The sequence below is a fragment of the Elephantulus edwardii genome, unplaced genomic scaffold, assembly GCF_000299155.1.
Source record: "Elephantulus edwardii isolate Elephantulus edwardi_28Jun2011 unplaced genomic scaffold, EleEdw1.0 scaffold00062, whole genome shotgun sequence".
NCBI classification, from domain to species: Eukaryota; Metazoa; Chordata; class Mammalia; order Macroscelidea; family Macroscelididae; genus Elephantulus; species Elephantulus edwardii.
The window spans coordinates 16,071,734-16,077,569 of record NW_006399812.1 but is presented as its reverse complement, the minus strand read 5'-3'; positions in this window follow the sequence as shown (position 1 = coordinate 16,077,569).

Below are 5,836 nucleotides of genomic sequence, written 5' to 3'. Positions count from 1 at the left end.
AGCCTTAGAAATGCCAGCATCACTACAAAGGGGGTGGGGAAAAGGAGGGGACATACAAAGATTCTAATTAGAAAATGAATAGAAGTCATACTTCACCAAAGAAAACATTCAGACGGTCAACAAACACGTAAAGAAATGCTCAAGATTATACCTATTAGAGAGATACTGATCAAAACAAAAATGAGATACCATCTCAAACCCAGCAATAATTTTGTTGTTGCTAGGCATTTTTTAAGCTGAAGGAACTAAAGAACAAATTCAAGCCATGAGAGAATAATGAATGGTCCAGGAAACATTAAAAGAAGATGGAAGGAATATATAGACAGACCTAATGTACCAAAAAGAATTGCTTGACACAGAAGAATTTAAGGAAATAACATATGATCAAGAAGTAATGGTGATGAAGGAGGAAGTTAAGGCTGCTCTGAAGGACTTGGCAAAAATATAAGCCCCAGGAATTGATGGAATACCAACTGATATATTTTAATAAACATGCTGCCCTGGATGTGCTCACCAGGTTGTGCCATGAAATCTGTAGGACAACTACCTGGTCAGCTGACTGGAAGAGATCTGTATTTATTCCTATTCAAAAAAAAAAAAAAAAAGGTGATCCACCAGAGTGTGAAAATTATCAACCAATACCACTAATATCACATGCAAGCAAAAGTACCCAGAAACAACTGGAACAGTATATTGACAGAGAACTACCAGAAATGCAAGCTGGGTTTAGAAGAGGTCGTGGTACTAGAGATAATATTGCCAATGTCAGATGGATCTTGGCAGAAAGCGAAGAATACTAGAAGAATGTCTATCTGTGTTTCATTGACTATGCAAAGGCATTTGACTATGTGGATAACAACAAATTGTGACTATCCCTGAAGAAAATGGGAATCCCAGAATATTTGATTGTGCTTATGTGAAACCTATACTTGGACCAAGAGGCAGTACTCAGAACAGAGCAAGGAAACACTGCATGGTTTAAAATCAAGAAAGGAGTACTTCAGGGATATATCCTTTCTCCATACCTTTTCAATCTATATGCAGAACAAATCATTCAGAAAGTTGGGCTTTAAGAGAAGAAAAGAGGCATCAGGATTAGAGGAAGGCTCATCAACAACCTATTTTGTGCAGATGATACAACCTTGCTTGCTGAAACTGAGGAGGATTTGAAGCGCTTGCTGCACAAGGTCAAGGACTGTAGCCTTCAGTATGGCTTGAAGGTCAACATCAAGAAGACAAAAGATACTCACAACAGTGCCAACTGTCAGCACCATGACAGATAGAGAAGAGATTGAAGTCGGTAACAATTACAGCTTGTTTGGCTCCAAAATCAACATTCTTGGCACCAGCAGTTAGGAAATCAAAAGACGAACTTCACAGGGACCTCTCCAGAGTACTAAGAAGCAACAAAGTCAGTCTAGAGACCAAGGAGTGCCTTATCCAGGCCATTGTCTTCACAATTACTTGCTATACATCAGAAAGTAGGACAATGACTAAGGATGACAAGAAGAATTAGATGCTGTTGAGTTGTGAAGAATTTTGAACTATGGACCGCCAAGAAAACAAATAGCTCTGTCTTGGAGAGGGTGAAAACCAAGTTTCTCCTTAGAGGCTAGGATTTTTAGCTCTGTCTCACATACTTTGGACATGTGGCCAGGAGGGACCAGTCCTTGGAGAGGGACATCATGGTTGGAAGGATGGAGGGAGAGTTCAGGAGAAGAAGACCCCAGATGAGATAGATTGATATAATAACTTGGACAATGGTGGTTAGTATGTCGCAATCAGTGAGACTGGCTCAGGACAGGGCAGGCTTCAGAGCTACTGTACACAAAGGGTTACTGTGAGTTGCAGGTGACTCGATGGCACATCACAGCATAACAACAGCAACAGTTGCTGTCAAGTCAAGTACAACTCATATGACCCTATGAACAACCAGTCTGGACACTGTCCTATCCCATGCCATCTGGACAATCTGACACACTAGAGATCATTGTCACAGCCACCATGTCAACTCACCTGGTTGAGGGTGTTCCTCTTTTTCGCCACCCCTCCACCTTTCCAAGCATGATGTCCCTCTCTAAAGAATAATCTTTCCTATCAACATGCCTAAAGTTTGTGAGATGAAGCTTTCTTCAGCTTCACCTTCTCCAAGACATGTCCGTTCTTTTGGCATTCCATGGGATCTTCAGCACTGTTCCTCCATACTGCAATTCAAAGGCATCAATTCTTATATCATCCTTAGTCATTGTCCAGCTCTCAGATTCATAGCAAGTGACTGAAAAGACCATGTCCTGAATCAAGTAAGGACCTTTGTTCTCAAACTGAGATCATTATTCCTCGATAATTTAGGGAGATCCCTGACTGCAGACTTTCCTGGCTCAATGTCTCCTGATCTCCTAATTGCTAGTACCAAACGTCTTGATTGTGGATCCAAGTAAAATGAAGTCACTGAGAGTCTCAGTCCTTCCTCCGTCCCTCATGATGTTGCCTTTTGATCCAGTGGTAAGGATTTTGGTTTTCTTGATTTTGAGTAGCAATCCATATTGAAGGCTGCAATGTTTAACCTTCTGCAGCAAATGCTTCAAGTCCTCTTCACTTTCAGCTAACAAGGTTGTGTCATCTGCATAATAAAAATTATTGATGAGTCTTCCCAATCTTGGTGATACCTTTTCTTCATAAAGTCCAGCTACTCTAATAATTTGCTCAGCATATAGATTAAATAGGTATGGAGAAAGGAAACAATTCCAACAGATACCTTTCCTAATTTTAAACCACAGTGTATTCCCTTGCTCTGTTTGCACAACAACCTCTTGATCTAGGTATAGGTTTCACATGAGCACAATCAAGTGTTCAGGAATACATTGTTTTTCATAAACGATTCTTTGCATTTCCTTCACCCCACCCACCCATCAAATTGTGCAACCCTAAGATTAACACTTTACTCCCACCCATCCTCACCCCTCTATTTCCACCTTCCCCCCTGCCTTGGATCCTCATACTCATTCTACAGTTTTATACAGTATTTGTCCTTATGGGACTGAGTAAATTAACTCAGCATAACGCTTTCCAGTCTTTCCCAAGTTAGGTAGTAATTTACAAAATGATTGCTCCTGCGTGCTGCAGAGTATTCCATTGTATGAATGTACCACAACTTCTCAATCCATTCATTTGTGGTTAGACATCTGAGCTGTTTCCATTTTCTTGCGATGGTGAATAATGCTGCTATGAACATTGGTGTATAAGTTTCCATTTGAGCCTCAGTTCTCATTTTCTTGGGGTGTATTCTAAGCAATGGAATAGCTGGGTCATATGTTCAGCTCTTTGAGGAAGTGCCAAACTGTCTTCCAGAGCGGTTGTACCATTGTACAATCCCACCAACAGTGTCAAAGAGTTCCTATTTCACCATATCCTCTCCAACATTTATTACTTGCTGTCCTGTTAAACTTTGCCACTGCTACAGGAGTGAGATGATATTTCATTGTAGTTTTTTTTTAAATTTTGTTTATTTTTATTTTATTATTTTTGTGTGAGTGTACTGTCAAATCAGATCTGACTGGTACAGGAGGAGATTGTCCCTCCTTCCCCAGTGATTGTAGTTTTGATTTGCATCTTTCTTATTGCCAGTGATTTGAAGCATGTCTTCATATGTCTGTTGTTGTTGTTATGTGCTGTCAAGTCACTTGTGTGTGACTCATAGAGACCCTATGTACAAGAGCCCTAAACCTGATCTATCCTGTGCCCACCTCATTGTCTCTGACACACCTACTCCCACTACCATAATCACTGAATCAATCCATTTCATTGAGGGTCTTCCTTTCCTGCACTGTCCCTCCACTCTCCCAAACATGATGTCCCTCTCCAAGGACTGGTTCCTCCTTGCAACATACTCAAAGTATGTCAGATGTGTTGGCCATTTGAATATCTTCCTCTATGAAAATTCTTTCCATTTCTTTTGCCCGTTTTGTAATTGTGTTATCAGACTTTTCTTGTGGAGGTCCAGGAGTATTCTATAAACTTTCATGTTATGATACTCTTGTCTGAGATGGTATTGCCAAATGATTGTTTCTAGTTAGTAGATTTTCTTTTCACATTGTTGGAAAAAGTTTTTGATGTGCCTAGGGATTTAATCTTTAGAAGGTCCCATTCATCAATTTTATCGTCTTCAGATTGTATCGTCTTCAGATTTCTGGCTGCATTTGGCAGTCTCATTATACAGAAGACTAGGGCTTCTAAGCTTGTGGATCACCTTTCTTGGGAATGGGAATAAACATTGTTTTCTTTCCGTCAGTCAACCAGACAGTTGTCCTCCAAATTTCCTGGCATAGATTGGTCAGCACATCTAGGGCTACATTTGTCATTTGAAACATATCAGTTGGTATCCCATTTATTCCTGGGGCCTTCCCCCACTTCCCAATGCCTTCATTGCAGCTTGATTTTCTTCCTTCATTATCATTGGCTCTTGATCATAGTGTACTTCTTGAAGTATTTCAGTGTTGACCATTTCTTTTTGGAACAATCACTCTATTCCCTCCATCTTCTTTTGATGTTTCCTGGGTCATTCAAGATTTTTCCCATAGCATCCCTATGCATTGCAACTTGGGGCTTGGATTTGTTTTCAGTTCCTTCAGCTTGAGAAACATTGAGTTCTTATTTTATTCTCCAATGTGAAGTCTCTGCGCATTCCATTACAGGAATTTTTTCTGTCTTCCTAAGCTGTGCTTTGAAATCTTCCGTTTAGTTCTTTTACTTCAGCATCTCTTCCCTTTATTTTGATTTCTCGATACTTCAGTGACATTTTCAGAGTTGACTCTGAAATTCATTTTGGTCTTTTCTTTCTTCTCTGTCTTATTAGTGACCTTTTGCTCTCTTCATGGATGATGTCCTTAATCTTCTCTCACAACTCACCTGGTCTTAATGATTCAAACCTATTCATAAGAGGATTTTGAAATTCAGGTGGAATAGACAAAAGATCATATCTTGGTTCTTGTAGATTAGTTTTAATTTTCTTCAGCTTCAATTTGAACTTGCACATAAATAATTGATGATCTGTTCCACAGTCAGCACCTGGTCTAGCTAAATTCAATAGAACAGAAAACAACAAATGCTGCAAAGGATGTGGAGAAATTGGAAATCTCTTACGCTGCTGGTAGGACATAGAAAACTGTTGGTGCTTCCTTTAAAAGTTGAAAATAAAAATGCTAATTGATCCAACAATCATGCTACTAAATAGAAGAAATAAAGAACTAAAGAAATAATAGCTGCATCACAGATATGGTCACACCTATGTTCCTTGTAACATTATTTTCAGTGCAATAAGGTGGAAACAACTTATGTGTCCATCAACAGATATATAGATAAGTAAACTATGGCACATAAACAATGAAATATTATGCAATATTAAAGAATAATTAAGAATTTGCAAAACACGTGTAACATAAATGAATCTGAAGGACATTATTGTGTTGTTGTTGTTGTTGTTGTGTATCGTTGAGTCAGAACCAACCCATAGCAGACCCTCCGACAGGTTTTCAGAGGCAGTTAATTGCACAAGAGACTGCCCATCCTTCTCCCTCAAAGCAGCTGGTGGATTCATACCACATGCCTTTGGGATTGCAGTGCAGCTTCTTGCCACTAGGCCATAGACATAATGTATGCGTGTGTACACACACAGGCAAGAAGAATGGACACAGGAAGATAAAAGGGATCTATAAGTTCATAATGATATGGCAAGCAGTATTTCTTTAGTCATACTGGTTGTTGTTGTTGTTATGTGCCGTCGAGTCGTTTGCGACTCATAGCGACCCTATGCACAACAGCCCTAAACCCTGCTCTATCC